Source organism: Lagopus muta, chromosome 1 (genome assembly GCF_023343835.1).
Source record: "Lagopus muta isolate bLagMut1 chromosome 1, bLagMut1 primary, whole genome shotgun sequence".
NCBI classification, from domain to species: domain Eukaryota; kingdom Metazoa; phylum Chordata; class Aves; order Galliformes; family Phasianidae; genus Lagopus; species Lagopus muta.
In genome coordinates, this window is record NC_064433.1 from 20,227,519 (window position 1) to 20,252,453 (window position 24,935).

Genomic DNA, 24,935 nt, shown 5'->3' on the forward strand with positions numbered 1-24,935 from the left:
TCATGGAGCTGCTTTAAGCCAGTTATCCTGCTCCACCCCACTCAGAACCACACCACACCACTTCTAAGCTCCGTCTGGAAGACCTTTTGCTAACCCAAGCCTTTTTTTAAACAGGAAACGATGAGCTTTCCCTGTGCAAGTGCTCATCTGTGGAATTAATCAAAACAACCCAATCTCCAGTCAAGTAAAACTTGGGGTTTCGTTGCCTGAGATGGAAAGGCTGGGAGATTGCGTTTTCACATCTATAGTGACCACAACAAGCTGTTTAGCAACAAAGCCCTGCAACAACCGCCGTCTAAAAATGACATTTCCATCTTTCGTTCCACGGAAGCGATAAACAAGACTACTCAAGCTCTTAACTGCTCAAGTGGGAGGGCATTCAGAAAAGCTTTTTGTGGTTATTACTTCCCACAGTATTTTCAGGGGTGAAAAAGAGCCCAGAATGAAAACAAGGAACTTCCAAGGGAAGCAGCATCAAAAATGAGAAATCAGGAAGCTGTCAGAAAAGAACCATCAAATACAAATATCTTCCAAAATAGAAGCGTCTACAAAACCACTGCAGTCAAATTATTCAAGTCGAAATTATGCACCTCTATTCAAACACCGGTGCCAGCCATTATTAGGTAAGAAATCTGAAAACTGCATTTTAAAGCACCTTCTGTTTTTCTCATCCTCCTCTCTCCTACTCTCTAACCAAGTGAACAAACCATGAAATTATCTAGCTCCAAATGAACCCATCCATGCAATTGCCTCACATTCCCCTGTTAAGTTTTATTGCCTGGTAAGAGTAAAAATTAAAAGCTTTCCTTAGAAAGTGAGAAAGTTACCGAAAACATATTTTACAATTTCAGACAAAACAGTATTGTTCAAATGTACTTGAGAGAGGTTCTACCATCGATAAAGGCTCACAACGGTGGAAAGAGAATAAATCAGATCTGCAAAGCTACTCTGTGAGCACAAGTGTTCCAAATTGAATTGAAAAGAAAACCACGAGGACCTGCTTCTCCTGAAATAAGGCTCCTTATTCCTCTGTCTACCTGTCGTACACAACACAAACCAAACACCTGCAGATTACATGAGACCATAAGTTTACAAATGAATAACATAAAAACAACGCAAATAGAAACTTGACAGGTTGAAAAAGAGACCTACAGAGCACAGAACTGTGTGGCATACAATATTTTTCAGCCCTTTGTTCTTCCAGATAAAAAATACAGCGCTAAGTAAGGCACAACCAGATAATTAAATGAGAAGACAGAGCGTTACCAATGCCATGATAAAGAACAACTACCCTCAGCAGTTTGGCACCCACCACCAAGGAGGACACGAACAGTCTGTGCCACAGAGCAGGTAGGGCTGCAGAGGGAAAGCCACAGGCTGACTCAAGAGAGAGGATGAGGAAATGTGGGGTGATCAGCCAGAGGTGATCTTATGGGGTGCTTGGATTTCCCACTGGACTGCAGCCTTTCCCTGCACTGCACAGGAGATACGGCTATCCCACATACTGCACAGCCTCTCTGATCAGAGGGGAACTCCTTACTCCATAATCTTTCCTCTCTATAGTACTCTGTACAAACTCTGTTCAACTGTGGCTTTATAGAAACAGGATGCGTTGCTCCACCAGAAAAAAAAAAAAAAGAAAAAAGAAAAAAAGGAGAAAAAAAAGTCCAAAAAAGCCACAGAGTAAGAATATGTCTAATGTCATTTTATTGTAATATAGGAGAAGCCTTTATCAGGAGACATACTTACTTCACTCTCCCCTTTTTTAAATAAAAACTGGTTTGTCCCCAAGCAAAATTAGCCCTCTGAGAGATGCTGGCACTGTGCTACAGCCTTTTCTACTTAACCAGTGTCTGGGAAACAAGTTTTCAGTATCTACACAAGCCCTCAACAAAAATACAGATCAGCTTGCATTCTAGAGCCAGTGAATGATTAATGTCATTTGAAATCTAATCATAAAACCATTGACTATTTAAACACTATAATGGAACTGACAAGTAGAACATACACATTCAGCTAGAGAACTCGGGTGCATCACCTTTCTGCTGAGAAAGCCTTAGTTTTCACAGACAAGCTAATACCTACAAAGAAGGGGAAAAAAGGAAGGAAAGCAAAACCATTTAAGATGAGTGACTGCAAGCTTTTATGCACACAAAGTCATGAAGACTTAATGCTTATTTTTAAAAATGCTGTTCAATTGACTGAAAGAGGATGTCGTTCATTTATGGCATATTTTGCTTCTCTGTATGTAGGCAAACTTGCAGCATAATATGTGCAATTATACTGATAAGGTCAGTGTGGTTTGGTGTGCCAGAAGCTGCCATCCACACCTCCTGGGAAACTCTTGTGCCGGAACTGTTTAAGGGAGGGCAAGGAGCTGCGATCTTGCTGCTAAAGGACAGAAAGCTATTGATAAGGATTTACATCTGCCTGCAGGCTTTAAGATAGAGAGATGACCAAACTGCACTCTGGGCTGCAGTTCTTGCACATTCACACACCCCAGGGTGAATGGGCAGCAGCACGCATCGAGAGCACTTCAAGCAGGAAGAATGTGGCTGGTTGTGCACTCATTCTTCCAAAACCAGATGTGAAATCTGGGAGGAATTCTTGACAACTACAAAATTTGGAGAACAGACAGATTCGTCTTGAAGGCCACTGTTCTCAAACTGGCACAGAAGTTTCTATGCCATGCAACAAGTAATGAAAGCAGCAGCTAAAATTCCAAAGTCACAATACAGTATGATATCTGGCTTCCATATATCTGGGTATTATTACTGCCGTGGAGATGCCTAGCAGTTGGCCTTAAAGCAGGCGGGCAGTGTGCTTCATGCTACTACGGGGAACTTCCCTGCCCCTAGGGGTTTTCCACCCCAAAAACTAGAGAAAGCTAAAATCAACCCAAAGCTGCCCAGGCTCCCATGCAGCCTCCCACATCTTACATCTCTTAGTCACTTATTTTATCATTTAAGTGATAGCATGTTCAGCACAATTCAGGAGAGCTGTGTTGCTTTTTAATGACAAAAATAAGTTCATGCCATTTTTGCTGGTAAGGCATTTTACAGTGCTCAGTATTAAGCCTTACAGGTACTTAACATGACTTGAAGTGTACTTGTTTTAACATTAATGATTAATAATGCTATGTATTAAGCACTTATTAAGTACTAAGCCCACTGCCAAAAAAAGCTGGGGATTGATAAGTCTTGTACTAGGGCGCTCAGTGCTGGTGCAGACTCTTTGCCTCCCTCTGGGCCATTAAGCCTCTAGGGCTCCCTGTAGGGCCTCTAGAACTCCAGGCCTCCCTGCAGGCTTCTTACAACTCTCACACGTAGCCCTGGCACTGCCGCTGTGAGCTGTTACCTCTACAGTCTCACTGAGGCAACCTGTATACGTAGGAGATGTGTTTGTCCTGCTAAAGACAATAAATGAGTGTCCTTGTCTGGAACACTGCAACACTGCTTCTCTGGAAGGAACGAGGAGCACGTGGCTGGTTCCTAACGTGTTATCCAGCAGGATGTGTGGTTGGAAAGAAAAGCGTATAAAGATAGAAAAGAGACAGAAGGGGGTGAGCGCAGATCGAGAACAAGAGACACTTCAACAGTGCAATGACAAGGAGCATATGAGCATCAACTGAAAAAAAATATAACAAAAATGATGTACATATGGGAATGAAAAGAAAGATACTTTATGTCAGAAAGGGCAAATTTAACTTGCTTAATTAAAGTACTCTCCACGCTTTCCCTTCTTCTCCTCCCAGTCAATCCTGCTATGCTGTATCTGCATTAGATGCAACAAAAAAAATCTACTTAAGAGTATTGTTTGCTTACTTGCATATTCCCAGCTTCTATGAAAACAGAAGGGATCTAGCTAAGAAATTCAAGGGAAGGGAACAGGATGGCAGACATGTGGCTTGGCACTCTCCAAAATTTGCTCAAGCTTTCTGGCAGCTCCCCAATATGTTTTATAGGAATGGTCCTTCTGAAGAGCTAGCTGGCACCTACAAATCTTGTAGACATCACTGCAACTAAACGAGGCTCGTTTCTCATGCAGGGGATGGATTTCCCCTTCATCCACTGCACACCACACACTCACAGAAGGGCAGCAGACTTTTTGCTTGTTTTCCACCCCTAAGCTTCTACAGAGCGACTGCTCCATAGATCAGACAACTTAGCAAACAATCTTCTGGTTGCACTGTACATTGGCAAGGATAGCTCTAATCTGGATAAAGTAATTTGTACCTCTCCAGCATAGCTTAATTTCTAATTTAATACCCTGACGTGATGTAGTGTGGATTGCAGGCATTCATTTTTTTAAAGTGAAACATTTACTCTTGAGTAACTTGGATCTCTGGATAGCTACATTTTTTTCATCATCTTCCATAAAATCAGATTCTGATGGAAAAAGCATGCTTTGAAAAAATATTGTTTATCTGTTTATACTGTAACATACAATGTTACAATGTTTTGGTATTATATTCTCATAAAAGACATCTTTCTGAACTTTCACTTAGGACAATGGACTCTAATTCCACAGAGGTGAATCTGGAAGATCAATAGGGTTTTTGCTGCTTACTTTAATGAATGCCCATAAATAATGAAGGCAGCTTATCTGTATATACTCCAGAGGGACTGTCATCCATCAAGCCAATAATATCTGGTCAAGCAACTTCCAAACATTAAATTAGATTCTCTTCACAGAGGATTCATCAGCTTTTGTATCTTCTCCCCTGCAAGAAACACAGTCCCTCCCTTACTGATCAGCAAGGGAGTCGACAGGAAAATATTCTCCCAACTGTTCCATATTCTTGTTAGGAGAACAGCAGCGAGGGAAAAAATGCTTTTGCATAGGCAAAAACCACCTGGAAATCCCCTGGTAGCACTAAGATGCGAGGCAGCTATGAAAAATAGACAAGATTGATACCAAGAGTGTACAGTTAGCAACTTCTAGAGAAAAAGCTCCTCATTCCCCAAAGGCACTAATAAGAGACTGAAATGGAATAAGTAATGCATCGAGATGCTACGTAAAATCATAATATTTTTGATAAGCGAAAAGGTGCCTGCCCTCAAGGGGTGCCCTAATATTGATGCTGTACATTTCATTTAATAAGTGTGCTAAATGCAGATACTGCTTAAATACATATTTTGCTACGACAAAAACTGCTTACTAACATTAGACAAAACGTTGTGAGTTTTGTTTTGGTTTGTTTTTTAACATTTTCACTTCCCCACATCTTCACTATTCAAAATGCCCTATTAATAAAAACAAAAACAAAACCCAGCCTCCTTCTGCTACAACTGATTTCTCAATCTTGCAAGTTGTCTGGTGAAGAAACAATTTATGGCTTCCTTTCCCAATTACCCACTTAAGAGTGCCAAGCTTAATTTCAGAGCAATCTTCTTTTCAATCACAAGGCAGCTGCGCAGAGGCTGCGGATACTACAGGAGACTGGCAAGTATTATGGCATGTTTCTTTAAAAACAAAAAAAGAATTAAAAATATTGATTTCTTTTTTTATTGGTGTTTATAAAGTCAAATGGCAGCACTTATGCTGTAACAACACAGAATAGATAGAACATTGTTTTCCAATGATGAGTCTAAATCAGTAACGGTGGTGAACACTAAATGCATAAATATTTTATTTAAAAACACTTCCACAGGCTGTGGCTTACAGCTCATTCGAAGGAAGAAAGTTGCACATTGATAGCTGACCCATGATGATTGAACCATAATATGCTAATTCTTATATATATTTAATCATAATCAGGCGTGCATAAAACATTTCATAACCACAAAGAAATGTACTGTTCCACCTTAATTGTACATCTACGATCACAACGCTGACTTGCAGTTTGCCATTACGCATTTCTTTTTCAAGAATGGTGAGATAATCTGCTCTTATTTTTCACATCAGGCACTGCAGTAGGTTGCTATCAGCCCTTGGAAGACAAACCGTGATGCAAAATTGGGATATCTGAGAGTAAGTTTAGGCCACTGAATCACAGTATGCTATTTTACAGTGTTTTCTGTTTTCCAGCAAGACAGTAATAATTATAAAAAGTGTTAACTTTCACTGTATGCATTCAGTTTGATCTGCACACTTGTTTGGATTACTGTTTCAAATACAAAGCCATCTTGAAAAAGAGAATAAGAATTGTACATCCTTCCTCACACTAGGAGTATTTGTGCCTTCCCTTCCCCTCCTACAAAACTAGGGTGCTACTGCAGATTTTGAAACCATGCAGTGACCTACTGGATGCACATAGCAGCACACCTACACAGCTGCCATACTGCCCAGGCTGCTTGCCTGCCTGCTCCAATGGTTGTAAATCCCCATCTTTAGGAGCAAATGGTGGGATTGAAGTGCTTCTCCTAATTTTGGAAACTCTCCTCCTCTCTACTTGAGGAGCTGTAGTTTTAAGAAGTGGTAAATCATCCCCAAGATTCCCAAAACAGGAACAAATCAAAGTAATGCTAAGTCAGGGTGGTTTCTCTCCAGCAAGGTGGCTCTATTATTACCCAGTGCTCAGCCTTATAAACATCTACTCAAGTCCTACCTCTCCTCCCTCTCACATGTTGCAACAGTTTCATTACCAAAATGTGAAATAGATGCCCACCCTTCCGTACAGGAGGATATGTTCAAAGGTGCCCTTCCCATTTTGAACATTTTTGAGTACTCCTTTTCGTGATGAACCTTTGACGGTGACTCTTACTGAATAAATGCTAGCAATTTTGTGGAATTTATGAAACTATACAAATACTTGCACAAATGTAAGCATTGTTCATAATGTTTTACTCATGAGGTTTTTTCCTATCCAAAAAAATTTTATGCATGCTGTTCAGTATCCAGTGCGGAGGGGGCAGGGGGGAAGAAAGAACCTCATTTCTTGGAGTAAGATTTAACCCCAGAATGCAATTGCAATACATAGGAAAGCTGCTAATTTATCCAAACACTTGTCCTTCTTCTGAGGCTGCTTTCCAAAGAATAACTTCATAATAGGTTAGTCTGGAAAAAATTGCTAAGTTTCAAAAGCCGGCTGCAGGTTTCTGATGCTAGCCTGCTCAGCTAACAAGGCAGCATTCCCTTTCAATTAGTTCTTCCCAAGCAGTTAGCAGATATATACATCTTCATATTACCTGAGACGCCTTTCAAATTATTCCTGGGTATTTATGCTATTAAACTTCCCGTGAGCCAACCATCTGACATTGTTTTAACCACTTGTTACCCTTTCATCTGGTTTAACAATCACCAGACTAAGAAAAAAAAAGATGTGCCCAACCTACCGCTTTAATCCACACAGTTCTGAAGCATTCGAGGGCTGTGATGGATTATCACCAACACTAAGCTGGTATCTTTATACCAGAAATGATGTGAGGCCATATTAATATCCATTGCAGAGCTGACTGTTGAGCAGGAGGGCACGGTGAGCCGGCTGGCAGGCAATGACTGCTCCAGCAGCCCCTAACAGATGCGGCAAAGGAAAAGGGATGGAGGCACAAGGAAAGCAAATACAGCAAACTCAACGATTCCGAATTCCAGGGAAAGGGAGGGTTGGGCCAACTAAGGAGGAAAAGGAAAACAAGGAGTTGTTTTCCTTTCCAAGGAAGGAGTGGAGGTGGTGAGATGCTAGGAAGGGCCGAGCAGCCTGGGGATGCCCAGTGTGCCTGGTGCTGGCTGTGTTGTTCCTCCGCTTACAGCTGGCCCCAAGAACATTAATTTAGTGCTGTAGTAGTGTTGCATCTGCTTTGTAAAGGCTGTTCTGCTGCAGTCTTGAGATTCCTTTCGGCTTTCTTGCAGTGGACAGACTGTTTACTCTACTCCAACACTGTATCATACCTAGCAAGTTTAAAACAAACCCAGCTGTCCCTGAAGGGCTAGGTGATTTATGTGGATTAGCAACTTTGGAAACATATTTTAGAAGCAGGCAGGATCCCACAGATGCCTCCTGCCTCTCAACTGTGCTCCAATTTTAGCTATGAAGCAAGCGCTCAGAATCGCAGTCACCCATAGGAAGCTTAACCCACATACTGCCTGCTGAGACACAAAAGATGGGAGAAAAAAAAATCAGCATCCCAAGAGCAAAACCAGCAGGCTATGCCAGTTGAATTTATCATCATTGAAGAAAGCACTTTAATCATCACTTCCTCTCTGCATCCGGAATGCAGTGTACTACCAACATTACACTTAGCCAAGATCCCTTAGTAAAGTCCCTGGTTTCTGCCTCCACTTTTCAGGCTTGTGCTGCTCCAAGGGAAGCTGCAGGTTGGAAGAGGTATGAAACCAGAGTGCAGCACTCGGAGCAGGAACTTATTACACAGTTTCATCAATTCTCATCTTCTAGGAATGGCTGCATAATATATTGCAATTTAGGTTTTACTACTGGCAAACTAATGTGCCTCGACCTGAAAACAGTTTCCCTCTTGTTTGTACAGCATGTTGACTTCATTATATCAATTAAAATGATCCAGTTCTGTCAAGAACCTCAAAGTGCTCCTAAGCACACTAAACCTGTGGTTTTGGTACAATTTCTAGAACGCCATGGGCTAAGGTATTGATTGCTAACAGATGCAACATAGAAAATATATCTCCTGCTAGTCATAAACGAGCAATAGAAACACATCATCCTAAAAGAAAGCTTATGATGTTTAATATACTGGGACTATCTGTTAGGATCCCAAGACTCAGTGGGGTTTTAAGGTTCTCCTTGAGTAACCACCTTCTCAGTGGGAATAAAGAGACCTCTCAAAATGAAGATAACCTCTCACTCAGCTGTAACAAAAGACACATGATGTGAAATTCTGAGCACCCCCAGAAACAAAACCAAAGCCTAGAACAAAGAGTAGACACTTATCTTCAGAGGCTGAGAGATTTTCTTGGGCTTCACATCATTTCAAGGAGATTTTTATCCTTCTTCCCTGTGTTTGCTTCTCTGACTTTCATTTTCCCTTTTCTCCTCCTGCACCATAATTCACCCTTTTATATCAGTGCACAGGGTTGGCATCTTCTCTGCTCCAGCCTGCTCTTCTCACTAAAGGAAGCCACCAAACAGCTGCCTCTGGGTAAAGATGAAAAGCAGCCACAGCTTATTCTCCAACTGTACCCATTATCTCTTTCTGGGCATGGAAATCCATCAATCATCTCATGAAAATGTGATTTTACTTTCATAGTGTACAATTGCTTCAGGGTTTGGAGCATCATCCCTGATAGGAGTTTCTGCAGCAGTATTTTCAACAAGACTTGTTGCCACTTTAAAAAAAATGTTTTCCTGACCATAAGCTTTCCCACCTTTTTCTGTGTAAGTAAATTCTTAAACACAAAGATAAATAGACACTGCAAATACAAGAGTTGGTATAATGGCAGTGCAGGAGATATTATCCTCAGATGAATACTTCGATGAAACCAAATTGGTGCACCCATCACAGGGGCACATTTTGAATTACAAATTGAAATAGACAGCAAATGACTGATTTCTTGATATACAGACATGATAAGAACAAGGTGATCTGCAGCTTCACAAGTCATGACTTTTCTGCAATTTCATATAGTTTCCTTTCTTTTACTTTCCCAAATCAAGCAAACAAAACAAGGACAGCTGAATTGAATTAGCAAGCATCCAAAAATATCCAGTCCATGTTTCTTATACACACACAAGAACGTTGCTGGTTTGCCAAAAAAGAAGCAATATTTTTAATTCTGCTATCCTCAAAGAAGCTGTCTCTTGGCGGTCTGAATTACAAACTACTGTCTTTGGCAGATAAAGCAGAGGATACGTGACTGTATAAAACTAGCTAAACAGGAAGCAGTCAGCAGCCATCTCTATGCTGCCCCACATCATGAAGTCCTAAAGTTTTCTCTCATTTTTACTTAAGCAAATAGCCTGTAAAGTCCACAGGATTTTGCCAGAGTAAAATCTCAGCACTTAGCCTGGTGGGGTTCTTTTGTTTGTTTTATTTAAAACTTCACCTCTTATTAGCCAGCTGGGAGTCCCTGCAAGATATTTTTACTTTCCAAATGACTGAGCTGCATTTTTTCCATGTTATTAGCAGTAGAGAAAACAGCAAGGCAAAAAAAAAAAGTTATTAATAGCAAAAGGGTGGAGGGAGCAATCCTATTTAGCTAGAAACTTGGAAGTGATATACAGTTTACATACTTTTCTCAGCATCCATTATAGGTTTAACTGGAACATAGACTTTCTCCATTGACCCATTTTCAAGCTGAGAAATGCAAAGGAAACAAAAAATTTGGATGCACTAGAGTTGTGTTAGAATCCAGATGTCAACATCAGAAGAAACATTTTTGTATGGTGCTGGCATCCAGTGCAGACATATTTGAAGTGCTGGTCCTAGCCACAAACATGTAGCTGAGTTTCAGAAACCTTAGCCATTGTGAACTACTATTCTGTGAGATGGAGCAGCATATGTTTAGGCCATATACAGAGCAAAAAAACCAAACCAAAACAAAACATAAAAAGATTTCAGAGGGCATCAGACATCACTAAGAGGTGGTTTGAACTGAAGGAAGTCCATGCATGAAGAAGTGAGAACTCTGACCATGATTACAGGACATCCTCCTCCCAGGAGGAGACTAAAATAGAACCACCTCAACAGGTAACTGCAATGTGACACATCTGCAGATACCTCCTTGCAGATAAAACATACAGTAGACACAAACAAAAATGAATTAAGCAATTGTTGTTTCTCTGCTATTATCATTTCTGTTTTTAAATGTCTGGGCAGTGTTTGGAAACTATGGGTGAAAGGTAACTTGGTAGAGTGGCAAACAGATTTGGTCTCTGAGGTCAGGCAGGGCAGGGCATTAAATTAAAGTCAAGTACTATCTTCCTACCATATAAATTTAGTTAGGTTTTGTGAGGGAAGAAAACAACTACATTAGCCTAGACTGAACTAAACAAGCTTTTACTACCTCTCTAATGACCAACCATTGCATCTTTTTTCTTCATAGAATCACAGAATGGTTTGGATTGGAAAGGATGTTGAAGACCATCTAGTTAAAACCCCCTGCCACGGGCAGGCTGCCACCCACCAGCTCAGGCTGCCCAGGATCCCATCCAACCTGGCCTCGAATGCCTACAAAGATGCAGCACCCACAGCTTCCCTGGGCAGCTGTGCCAGGGCCTGACCACCCCTCTGAGTGAAAAATTTCCTCAAACATTTAACCTAATTCTCCTCTCTTTTCATTTAAAACTATTCTCCCTCATGCTATCACTATCGGACTATGTAAAAAGTCAGTCTCCCTTCCGTTTAGAAGCTCCCTGGAAGGCTGCAATGAGGTCTCCCTTGGAGCCTTCACTTCCCGGACTGAACAAGCCCAGCTCCCTCAGCTCTTCTTCATGTCCTGTTTTGTTTCATTGCCTGCCCAAACACACAGTTAAAAACCAGATGGAAGCCATAAAAAGTGAGTGAGGTACCTCAGCAGGAAAGGTAAAACAATAGCCAGTGCTTCCCCTCTCACAAATTAGCCAGGCTTGTAGTTTTGAAAGATTCCTCAAGCCAATCCTGCTGGCAGGGCTGTTTGCCAAACCTGGGGAAAGCAGATCAAAGGAGACAGTGCTTCAGGACAGCGGAGCTGCCCTGGGCCTGGAGAGACCTGCTGTGTGCTGGGAGCAGAAGGACAGGAAAAGGACACCAACTGTTGTCTGATAAAAAGGCCACAAACAAACCAGAACTGTCAGAAATATGGGGAGAGGTTCACAAGTAAAGATGTGTGTCCGAATCTCCTTCTGCTCTATTTAAGTCTAAAAAATAACTGCACACTTAGGCCGGTGAATTAGGGGCAAGATTTGGGAGAACCCACATCAGCCAGCTCAAATGAGACTCACAGGGAAATAGTAGAGGTGCTGACCTGGGCAACCCAGCTGGCTGACACCACACCAAGTCCTTTTTTCAGAGATCTTGACTTGGGCCATTTTACCCTTGGAGACAGAGGAACTGAAACTTCACATCTTAACCAAGGAGAGCCTGAGAGAAAGATGGGACGCAATTGAGTCAGATTCACATTCCTTTCAAAAGGGAAAAGCAACACATCTAAGCTTTGTTCTGCTACTGTGTCTGCTATATCAAATCAAGTGGTAAGCAGGTTGAGGGAAAGAGTGCCAATGGCTTTACACCAGAAGAGGGGAGATTTAGGTTAGATGTTTGGAGGAAATTCTTTACTCAGAGCGTGGCGAGGCCACAACTGTCTACAGAAGCTGTGGGTGCTCCATCCCTAGAGGTGTTCCAGGCAGGGCTGGATGGGGCGCTGGGCAGCCCAAGCTGGTGGGTGGCAGCCTGCCCACAGCAGTGGTTGGAACTGGGTGGGCTTTCAGGATCCTTTCAACCTCAGCCATTCTATGATTCTGTGAAATAAATCTGCCTGCAATCATGAGTCACAGCCCTTAAATAAAATATTATAGACCTATAGCTTTGGAAAGGTGCATTTCAGTGCTAAATGAATAAAAGATATTAGCTTCATATACATATATCACTAGTTGATGTGCAATTAATTATAATCAAACACATGCACTGTAGCTCTGGAAAGCTTCCATAATGAAATGAAATTGAAAAGGCAACGATTATTTAGTTAAGAAAGAAAATGAATAAAATTAATTCACAAATAACACAGACCAAGCAAATCAACTTGTCTTGTAAAAATATGCACACTAATTAAAAAAAAAAGAAAAAAAGAAAAGAAAACACAGTGCTAAATAGACTCTCTGTCATCAAGGCCAGCAAAGCAGCACAACAGAGACAGAGACAGGACATTTAGTGACCAGAAGAAAACCCTATCCTGTAATAGAAGGAATTAAAGCAAAAGTAACAGCCTTTAAGGACTGAAACTCACACATCACTGTCACTTTGAACACGCTCTTCCTTCAAACCATAGCTGGAGCTGTGCCATATTGCCACTTCCCACGATGTCTGGTGCCCCCAGCCAATGCAGCCAGAGGTGAGGAGCACTCAAAAGCCCCCTGGCCATTTTTTCCACAAGGTTACTTCTTTGTCTGTGAAATAAATGATCTCCTACTGCAATTCTCCTTATGCACTGTGGCTGATCAGAGGTCAGCTCAAATAATTCCAGGTGGCAGCAGGGCTGGCACTGAAGGGATGAGGAGGGCTCAGACACCCTGCTCTGCCAGCTCTGCCTCACAACGTTGATGGCCTCCAGCACCAAAGCTGTTTATAGCTTTAGCCTCAGGAGCACAACATTACTTACTGCATAATACAGAATATCATGTTCCCTCATATAAGAGAAATACAGCGCTCCTTGAGACTAAACATAGGCAGGCAACTGCACCGATATGGAGGAAAACTCCTTTGTTTGCATTACAAATATATAAATTGGTGCTGTTGTATATATTCACCAGTCTTGCTTTCTGTGCAAAACTTGGAAGCATCTTTTGGACCATCTTCATTATGTGTCAGACAACTTTGTTGTTGATAACCCTCAGCCTTCAATGCAAATTCACGGAAGGCAGAAGCTATGATCATTTTCACCTTAAACAGAACATTCCATTCTTTGCTTTATTCTGAGTCAGTTTGTATGGAGTTCTCCAAACACAGCTGGGAAAATGCTAATGTTAGAGAAAAAATAATTTGTTTACTATATATATTTGGTAAAGCTTTCTCAGCACTTGCATGCAGTATTTCTAGGGAAAAGAATATAGACAGCCTATTTGGTTTTGCAGTACTTCACCAGATCCAACTTCGGTCTGAACAGTCAAACTTTAAGGCAGTCTTTCTGTAGCCAAGTTTGCATTCAAGTGAAAAAAAAAATAAAATAGTAAGGGGAAAGATAAGACCTCACAGATCAACTTTGCAATGTGAACCGGAATGTGCAAAATTGCTTTTGGTCTCCTTCTGTTCGTTTTTAAACAGAAACACAGTGGAGGGGATGTGGGTCCTTGCTTAGCTGTGCTATTCATTGCTGAAACTGAAAATGCTGAAGAGCATCTTTCCTAAAATTACATACCAACAATGTGGAAATAGCTATCTCAGTGAGCCATCTAACCTCTGTTTATCAGCTGAGAAAAACAGGCACTTGTAGAATGCAATTAATCTTCTCCTAGGTGGAGAGCTAAAACTGTGTGCTAAGGAACAGTCCAGAAGTGCCTATTTTTTTCCAATGACTGTGAAGAAAATCTGAATTTTTCAGTTTCCTCTGCATTTATATTTTCACCAAGAAGCATTTCATTCACGAAGAGGAAAAAAAAAAAAAAAAGAAAAAAAAAGATAAGTAAATTTGTCTGTGATCAAGAAACTGGAAAATTCTTGTAAAAGAATCTAACCCATTAGGCTAGCAAGATCGAGGAGACTCAACGTGAAAGAATATAAATAGGTAGCAATGATGACAAAAGAGTAGCTTGACAGTTTATTGACTGTGAATGGTTTTCCCATCAGGAAGAAAAGAATAAACATCATTTCTGACTGCCAGATATGAAGCACAGTAATATAAGTAAGTATACAGCTGGCTGACTCCAGAGTAGACCTTGCAGATAACTGTAGGGTAGCATAGTAGTTTTAAACCATACAGTGCCTTTTAAGTAATTTACAGGCTTCTATCTCTGCCATTTATATTCTGCATAGAGAAAATTGAACAAATTTTATCCCGGCCAGTGAATGTTGGCATATCCTAATGTCAAATTTCAGCACGCATGCCTGTCACCTGAAGGAACTAAGCTCACAGAGAACAGAACAGGGAACAGAAACATCTGGTAGGATAGGCTCTTTAAACACACACACAATATTAATGCCCATCTCCACGCTATCCAAGTTCAGTTGAATATGGACAAGTGGGAACTTAGAGTGGAGCAGCAGCAAAGTCTCCCAGGCACGTACTAATGTGAGAATTTACTCTACCTGTCCGTTAAAGGTCATCTGATCTCCTCTAGTATTAGCGGGATTTGAACAGGGTCCCTCCATTTTTCAAGGCATCACCCAACTCCTCAGACTGATGTGATCACCCCTTGTAAATGCTGGCATGGAATTTCTTTATGGACTACAAGAGGGTGGAGGTGCTGTTCTCACATTCTCTTCTGTTCTAATTCTCTGCCCTGTACCTTACAGCAACATTTCTACTTCATATAACTGCATGTAAGGCAATGCTGGTGAGATAGAGGGAACAAAAGCATCTCACACACCACTAAGAATAACACGAATGCTGTCTTTCATGAGGAATGTGACTTTGGTGGATCCTGAACTCGAGGTTTTATCCATAGTTGCCCAGATATTCCATCTACTTGAAGATCTTTAGATGATGGTCACTGCCATCACTACGTCACTGCCAATTCCAGGGACACTGCTCTCTCTTCAGGGCACTCAGGTATTCACTGACAGTAATTGCATTCTGGAAAGTCAATAATTCCCTTCCCAGAGGCCATCACAGGTTATCATATCAGTAAGATTTCCACTGAATTTCCATGAGGTCCCACCTTTCTTTGCATTACTCAAAGATTTACCACCTTTCTGAAGTGCTACCAAGTGACACAAAGTCTATTTAAGGAAGAGCAAAACACACTGAAGGTTCATGCTGGAGACTAGTTCACTTCCACAGTTAGTGTAGTCTAATTTTAACACAGACCATTTTGCAGCAATTCTCAAGAGATTGAAATTGCATAGAAGAAGTGTTCTCCTTTTACAGCTTGCAGGTACTTTTTGGCAGTTCTAAACAAAGCCATCTTTAACTGGAGCTCGGAGAGCATCCTTAAGTAGGCTCTTTCATTCCTGTTCTGGAACCTGAACAATAGAAACCGAGATAAAAGCAACTTTCAGTCACAATAAATACATTGTTCCAGTTTAATTAGTGTTTTGCCAATACAATTGGTGTGTAAGAGGTCAGAGGAACAGAAAATTGTATACTGTAGAGATCATGCTGTCAGGTAGCACATTAGAAATATTAAAAATGTTTTCCATGACTGTTCTGCAACATACCCACGTTGGACCAGCAGAATAGCACGTGCACCAACCAATTCTTTGTGAGTGGGAAGCTGAACCCTGTAATCTCTTTATCATCCTGTCAGTGAGTTAATGGTCATTACCGTGAACAGATTCTTATTTTATCACGCAAGTCAAGGCATCACGGTGCTTTTCATATGATAATAACAACGTTTTACACCACAATTAAACAAGTACAGATTTTTGAGCTTTAGCACAGGCTTAGTGCAACCACGCAACTTATAAACACCACCTTAAAATCTTATCGGACACTTCTGAAGTATACTGTTCTCTTTATGACCAAATCTCTCTCGTTCCCTCTCCTCCAAATACAATACAAAAAGATTAGAGATGTAAACAACAGGGAAAAGTCTCGGCTGAGAAAAAACCCTTCCTACATATTGTAACATTACCATCCAGTGCACAGACATGGAGCTTAACAAAGAGCTTAACATGTGTTTCCATTCAAGATTACCAAAATTTCAATGAGTGCTGATTTTTGTTATCAGCACTAAAAATATTCTAACAAACATCCTATGTCAACAGTTACATATTTTGAAAGCAAAAATCTCCCATTGGGCTTTATTTGCTATCAGCAAGAAGTACTTTTGCAACATTTTGTTTCCAACTCCCCTTCCACAAACAACAATCACCACCACTGCTAATTTCTAAGATTTTTCAAAATACTTTACTGTTCTAAAAAAGCACGTAAATCAATTTTCATTCAAGTATGAAGACCTCCAGAGTTAGATTCAATTTTTTTTGTATTGTTTTTGTATGTTTTGTTGTGTTTTTTTTTTAAGATATCCATGTTTTTGAGTGGTAATGGTGGTTTGGATCGGTTCTCAAAGGATGATTCTAGTCTTATCACTGAATAAAAAACATAAATCAAGAAGTAGACTACAGCTAAGTGTGAGCACACAAACAACAGGAGAGAGACTGCGCATGCGGTGTTGATCTTGGACCCTAGAAGGAATTTTATTACGAGTTCAATGATCTTCAAAGATGACTCCCGCAGACTCCTGATTTTCTGTGTTATCTCAGGACACGTCGTGTACAGCAAAATAATAATAAAAAAAGAAATAGCTGAGTCCCAAGTCCACTTCTGCAATACCTCCCAGATAAGAACTGCTGTTTCTTTTTTTAAATTGGGAAAGTCAGGAGAACTGGAGGAAGAGAGAGAGAACACAGGGAAGAAACAGATTCCCTCAGAGAAGCACTCCAAGCTCATGCTTACTGTACCATAGCGCTCTCCCAGGACAGAAAACTCATTCACCTCATAAATCTATTACATATGGGAGCTGATGAAAGATGTGAGAGCACGGGAGAAAAATAGCCTGTGACTGCTGCCAATAGTCCCTGTTTGCAATGGTTTCTCCTCCCAGGGTGGGCACATCAAAGAGACTGTGAGCTACCCATGATCAATATACACCAACATCAGCGCCATGTCCGCTCTGGGCCAAAACCAAACCTATGATCAATGGGGAAAGGCTCCTTTGGTTGAGTGCTGTCCTCCAGAGCCATTCCTCTTTACAAAACCACATTTAATTGGTATGAAATAAGGCACTGCCAGATGGTAAGACACATTAACATGCTAGATGGTAATCTATGTATAAAAAAAGTTGAAGTCCAGATTTTAAAGTATAATTAATGATTTCTGGGTGCTCAGTTCAGCTTCCTTTGAAGAAATGCTGAGTTTAGCTTCTGGAGGAAATTAAAAAACAAAAGCTGCCTCCTTTAACAATTCTTAAGCTCAACCAGCTTTGGTTTGAGGTACCCAAATACCTTGTTGTTTTGGGATGGTTGCCACGAGCCCTCTTCAGAACAACCTTGGAAAATGAATTAAGCCACAATACATGATGTATTACAAAGCAAAACTTGTAGTCCTCGCAGCAGATTCCTCCATAGTCCCTGCTCAGCCAAGGCTCTGTGGGGGGGGGATAAGCACACATTTATAAAAGTGGAGGAAAAAAAAAAAAGAAGAAAAAAAAAAAGGCCTTTCCTGGGGGCACAGGATGGGCCAATGAGGTAAGCAGGGTATGAACTTGCTCTGGAGCTAGGGTGTTCTGCAACTACCATGTGTGTGCTCTTCACTGAAGTAAGCATGAGGTATCGGCCTGGACAGCAGGTACCTCGGCTTTGGCCATCTCCCATCCCAGCAGTGTGGGGCCTGTGCTTACACCCAAAACATAAACACAGCCTCACAAGCTAACCAGCATGCTGTGGCATCATGCCTTGTCCCAGTAGGCCCTTCTGCAAGACAACTGACTGGCTACCCAGACGTGGATGGCTTGTTGTAGCTGATTTGCCATCAAAGACTGTCAGGAACAGAGTTCATTGCTTAAATAACAGTGAATCATTATAGTAGCTGCAGCTTGGTCTGAACAGAGGCCTACACCTCTCTGTGTGCCTCCCAAATCCAAGACCGTCAGCCACTCATCTGTGAGGCATCAATCAGCCTTGAAGGCCACCAGCTGGATGACCCAAGCTGGCAACCACTACAGTTGGACACATCCAACCAGGCAGCGACCCTCCAGGAGCTGTTCAGCTGTACCCAAGTGTCCATTTGGGCATGGGGCTGACCTCCACTGAGGGAATGTGATACCCTAGTAAGGTGATAAGTCCTACATAGAAGGGACAGAGACCCAGATCAAGTCCTTTTTCATAAAAAAGATTGGTTGAAAAGACCATCTAAGATGTCTTTATGAGTCCTTATTCGAAGTCTAGTCTACTGAATGGGGATTTATGGGAGCATATGACAGCTAAGCACAGTTGTTTGAGCTCATTGTGGTTCAAGTTTCCCCATTCCTGACATCTAATACAAACTGAACTCTGCATGTAGAGGATCTGATGGGATAGCTACACTGGTTCTGCTGCTCATGAAGGTACTCATACACCAAAGATACCAACAGCAAGAAGCCTGTAGGTCACCTCCTCTGTCCTGGCATTGCCTAACTGTCAGGCGAAGCAGAAAAAAGATGCTTCTTCTGTCTTAATATTTATCTGCTTTTAGATGTGATTATGGCTTGGCCTAAAATACCTGAAAGGAATTTGACTGTGCATTATGCACCCTTGTCCTACTGAGCAGAACCTAATTTTACAAGTGACACAAAAAGCAGCCTCCTTTCCATGCTCACACAAGATGCACACTCTGAATTTAAAAACAAAGCAAAACAAACAAACAAAACAACAAAAACCCACAATAGTTCATGTGTTTTCTGCTAACCAAAGAATGCAAATCAATTGGTGCTGGCAGACTAGAAAGATCTTCCATGCAGAAGATGCTGTATGTGCCCAAAGAATTCTGTCTGCCACAGCATTCTATTAAATTCTCAATTAGAAGATAAAATAGATAGCAATATTACACTAGCCACAATACTTACAGTGCAACTATCCACCAAAAAGAAACCTGAATTGTCTCAAATTACTGCTGCAGCGTTAAAGTGTGTGAACTGCCAAAGTAGTCAGTAAGTTAATAGATTTGTTTATGGACTAGACAAAGCTTAATTAAATGAGGCAGCTCTGAAGAACAGTAAATCCTCTCTTCTCCTATCTTTCCCTCCCCCCCCCCCCCCCCCTTTTTTCTTCCCAGAGTATCTTTCTCCTAGTGGCATTCCTCTTCCTAATAATCCCATCACAAATGACAGATATGTTATCAGTCATCACTGGGATTTGACACATTCTTAATACCTGTCACGACAGCTCTGAAGTCTGCATGCTACCCCATTGTATTCCACAGCAATTGCAGGAGGTAATGGACACATCAAATCGCAGTCAACGGCTCTGCTTCATTGGACTGCTGAAGGTTTGCCGTATAGAAGCAAATACTTAAAAAAAGCTAATCTATGATTATTCAAAATTACACACTGAATAAGTAAATATAAACCATTAACCAGAACAAATAGCTTTTGCCCTTTCTATGCCTATATTCATCCCGAGATAAATTGGCCATATTGTCAAATACGTTACCATATTTATTGATAAGAATGGTTCTTTTTTTTGTTTGTTTGGTTTTTTTTAATCTGTAATAGTAACAGTAAAAAAGAGATCAATGAATCAAAGTCCTTATTGAAAGGATTGAAGTGTTACACTGGTAACATGGGAGTGTACTGCTGCATCATCTGCTTTTCCTTATTTTAGTAGAGAATCTGATGCAAAGGTAAGGTGCAAGTCAAGGCTAGAACCAGAGATAATGTCAGAGAAAAACACCTGAACTTACACACAGAAAGTGAGACTATGAAGTGTCGTTCAAAGCAGTGTCAACGCTATAAAGGTGAGATGTGAGCACTGAGGAATACAGGTTTCAAAACTGAGCAGAGCCAGGGAGAGTGAGGAAGGGGACTCAGCATGGGAGAGCTCCATGACTGGGACAAAAAACAGAGACAGAATCTTACCACTGAGCGATAAGGACAAGAACCACCAACAGGTAGGTGTATGAGGCTATTTCTAATGTCAGCTGATTTCTATGGACTTCTAGTTTGTTCAAGCCTCCAAAAGAACTGTGATAAATATGGAACTCCACAGAACCAGTTCAATACCAAAATCTCTAAACAGATATATTTTCTTTAAAACAAACTCAAATTTTCCTTCAGATGACCCTGCTCATCTGTGTACAATACCTTTCAGGCACACAAGTGAAATAACTTCTTACTGTAACATCTCTTCAAAGATAAACTTAAAGACTTTCTCATTTTAGCTGAGCTGCTGTGAAGCACCATGCAGCCAGTCCCTGCCAACAGCATATAAACTGCAAGGCAGCAGTGGGCCTTGCCATTAGCAAATGCAATCACTTCTTGTTCTCAATGCATTTACAGTTTTGCACAAAATTAAAAAACAACAAATAACACCAACAAACCACAACAAAAACAAAAACCCCACACAGATTAAAGACAATGCAGCCCTGTGCACACAAGTAACTTAAGGCCCTTTCAGCAAGGCAATAAAGCAAGGGCAGGACAGCGAGTAGCATGCTGGAGTCAAAAGGAAATGTCTTAGTGACATCAGTGAGCTTTGGAGAAGGTCTGGAGGCAGGAAGACAGGCAGCACACACTCAGCAGCTTAAAGAACTGCACATCTTTTGGTCAAAATTACCAAGCAATATTAAGGGGTCTCAAAAGGTTGTTTGCATTTAGAATAAATTTATGAGCAGTCTGTTGTTCGTTGGTGACAGTGGTTGATTTTTTGTTTGTTTGTTTAAAACCAGTGGAATTACCCAAGAGCAGATCTTGCACCTGTAAGCACTCAGGTGCAAAGCAATGGCATCTGGAGCAGCAGGGACTCCAACCCACGATGTGTCTTGCCACTATGCTAAATCCTATCCTGAAGTAACAGCATCGATTATCATCTCACCCAGGCAGTGTGAAGCGCTCTCAGAGAAGGCAAAGTTTGTAGCAGTGGGCTTCATACCGTATCAGATATTGCCAGTTCTTCAGCAACCAACATAAAAACACACCATGAACACACTTGGCATCCCATCTTCTGATGTCAACCTTGTGCCAGAGTCTGCTCCGGGTCCCATGTATGCTGTTGGTCTGCACACAGCCGAGGCAGCCCCACCGCGAGGCCTTCCCAACAAGTGCTGTGATTTGGCCGCACTCCAAAGAGCATTACAGCTTCCCCTGCTGCCTGCGCTCCCGGTTATTCCTTTCATATACACCCTCAGCTGTAAGCAAATCAACATGCCAATCGCTTGGGACACATGGCTTAGCTTATACTTAAGACTTGCCATTCGGGTTTGTGCTTTGGACATTGATTTCTATTGTCTCAGCTATCACTCAACAAAAGGGCATTTAATTGCAGTCTCATTTAGTCTGGGGGGAGGAGGGGAACAACTTTTACCAGCCCTCTGATTGATGGCAGTCATTAGCACCTTCCAGCACAATGCCACTTATTAGAAGCCCCATTTCTATGGGAAGTTCATTGCCACACAAGTGAACTGGGGCTGCGGCTGCACTCTTTAACAACTCCAGAGACGTGAAATGAGTCTGCAAAAATGCATATGCCAGCCACCCATTTAAAAGGGGAAACTTTGAAGATTAATGAAGTTTGAAGAAAGCTTCTTGAAAGGAAAAAGAAAAAAAAAGAAAAGAAAAAAGAGAAAAATTAGAAGAAAACTCACTGTTTCTGTTTCCTTTCTCGAGCACCATTATGTAGTTACTTAAATGGTTGTAAGACAGCACCCGACCCGATCGACACTTAGGTACACACAGCTAATGCCAGGAAGCACTCAATCCCCACACATCAAAGTTTATAATTGCATACCATGAAAGGCAGTGCTGAAGAATTCCATAAACTATTTTGCCTCTTATATGAGCATTTTCTATTTCCTTTGTGATGGAGGAATGAAGGAATTTAATATCCACATTCAATATCCTACATGTTCTGTAGAGCAATGAGCCACACACGCAGTGTTCTAGCCAAACTGCTGACCGTGGACTTTTAGTACTCAGTTCATTTTATTAAAAAGCACAGGGATGCTAATCTTCCTTTCAAAGGAACAGACCTCAAGAAACAACCAGATCAGTGAAGGCTTCTTGAAAAGGAAATACCATCTTTTATCATCAGTCCAGTTATGAGGAACTTGCAGTAATTTCAGTAAAAGTCTAATATCGGCTTTGAAAATTATAATGATGCGAGTTATCAAAACGTTTAATCATCGCAGAATCTAAGACCAAGCCCATTTTGAACATCAAACCTCCCAGCCAGGCGTACAAACACGCCATGTATTATCAGACAAGCCTTTGTGCAGTTTTGGAAGCCTTTTCCATTGGGGAGGCAGCTCGCTAAGGCTGACTGCAGGGAGCTGACGTGTGGCCAAACACATGGCTCAGTCGTGGGAGCGCTCACCCCATCCTGGCACAGCGGCCTTTGCACCCACAGAAAAGTGCTCCTGGCTATTCTCAGAGCACACCCTGTGTTATCCACATAATTGATTTAAAATTTCATTGCAAAATTACAGAAACTGCTCTGCTATTATTCCTTTTTAGCAGATCCACCCGTCCTCCGCAGGACGTTCCTCAGTGATACTCGTCTTCCCTCATGCATATTTCTAAGTGAGCTTAAATAGCTATTTTCATGCTTTCCCCTACATTTTGAGAAATCATGGTTTTAGGTAGATAAATGAATGTGCGTAGGAGGGAATATTTTTTTTGTTTTAAAACAGCTGTCTTCATTGTTATTCATTTTGCAGCTCACATGCATGTAAAGCTGTATTTTGATCCCTCCCTTTCCCAATAGTTTCCAAGCAAAAGTAAAAACTTCATACAAAGAAGAAGCATGTAAAAAAACAAAAACCAAAGAACAAAAACTACTCCCAAACTGGCATGCAGCCAGTTGCCAGCTAAATGATATTATACACTCGGTTTTCTTAACAAGGCTCTTTGCAAATTTTATTTTCCTCTCCCATTGTTTTGTTTCGCTTCAGTGTCAGACAGGAGACACGTGTTTCTCTTTCTGTAAAGGCTAAGTGCTACCTTCCCAAAAGTATAGTCCGTGGATAATTATTACCAGTAGTGGAAGGCTGACGTTTCAGCTGCAGAGACAATTCCAGAGAAATGCTTCCTCCAACCTCGTTCCAGACTGGAAGGAGCACTCCAGCAGCACTTCCAGGAATGTCACCAGTACCCAACAAGCAGTCTAAATGGTTTTAAACTGATTAGCAGCTAAAGAACAGACCAAGGACCATGTTTGAGTAAGCCCTCTGTCATTCTTCACTTCAGGTCTCTTTGGATGCTTCAGTTTAAAGAAAACTCTTAGCTGGACAAAGGGGTTTTACAAGCCAGTTTCTGAGAATCCTGTCAGGCCAACGTAGGCTAATCGATGTGAACAGGTCCTGGAAAAGAACTGGATCGAATCTCTCTGATTGTCCACAGAGATGCAGTCAAACCTGAACACCTTCGAGATTCAGTTTAATCACACATCTGCTCAGTGTCCCAGTGGGAGACTCAGAACCTAAGTGCAAAATTAGGGCAAGCGCTAGCACAGCAGTCAGCCAGAGCATCTTGCTGGCAGCGGCACAAACCTGCTCTCCTAGCAAACATACCAGCTATAAATAGGTTTATGAATACAGAACCTGTGCCAAGCTGCTCCTTCTTTCTTTTCTTTTCTTTTTTTTTTTTTTTGCTAATCTTTAATGCCTCTTGCAAAATTGCCTCCTAAAAGTTTTATCTCCATTAATAGTAATAAACACTTATTATATGCTTCAGCAACATTTGAAAGTTTTGAAGAATAACAACAAATTTGCTGAGGAAAATAGAACAATAATGTCCCATTAAAAAAAGCCAAGTGTATTAAAAGAAAAAGCAAGCTTACCTGAAAAAACTCACATTAGAATTGCATGTGTACCCCCTGCTTGGGAGAGACGAGCTGACTTCTGCCGGGTCTTCAAGAGGGACACAGTGGTGTCTGGGTTTAATCGTGTCCAGCTGTGCTCTGAAGGTACCAGGCCAGCCCCAGACCTGAGCCCTGTGCTGTCACCGTCAGTCTTCTCAACTGGAACAACAGAAAATGATCTTAGCATGCAATGCTTCGGCTTCAAGACCCAATGATGGACATTTGCACTGACTGCTAGAGATTCAGTATAGCCTTATACAAAGGGAAAGCCATTAACACTGCTGCTGTCAATAAGCATGGTTCTCACTTGGCCTTTCCCAAGCAGAGGTGCCCTCTCAACACATCTTGGGAAAATGCAAAGCCCTTGAAAGCTATTTACAAAGCATTCTAGCTCTCCCTTGGAAGGGTCATGTTTCTTGAAGATAATGATAAGTCCACAATAAACTTACTTAGACATCATCTGTGGCAAGAACACTTATGATAAGAATTTGACTTTGAGCTGTCAATGCTTGGCCGACCAAATAAACCAGTGCTAATTTCAAACAGAGGCATTAAACAAAGACTTAAATTACCTTGTATTTTCATCTACTCTCATTCTCTTGTGTTCCTTTTTTCCCCCTTTTCCCTCCCAAGCCCTACGTAGTTCACCATCCATTTTCAAGGATGGATGCCTAAATGAAG

The 24,935-nt window shown here is 41.3% G+C and overlaps 1 protein-coding gene across 4 annotated transcripts in view; it reads right to left on the reverse strand.

Moving 5' to 3' along the window:
* The window catches only part of PLXNB2 (plexin B2), a 248,050-nt gene that overhangs the window by 147,522 nt on the left and 75,593 nt on the right, over window positions 1-24,935 (reverse strand). For 3 of the 4 annotated variants that reach the window (XM_048934511.1, XM_048934604.1, XM_048934688.1), the window contains exon 3: window positions 24,234-24,413. The gene's annotated coding sequence lies outside the window, so the exon portion shown is untranslated. The remainder of the gene's footprint in view (window positions 1-24,233; window positions 24,414-24,935) is intronic. The other variant, XM_048934711.1, reaches the window with a different exon arrangement.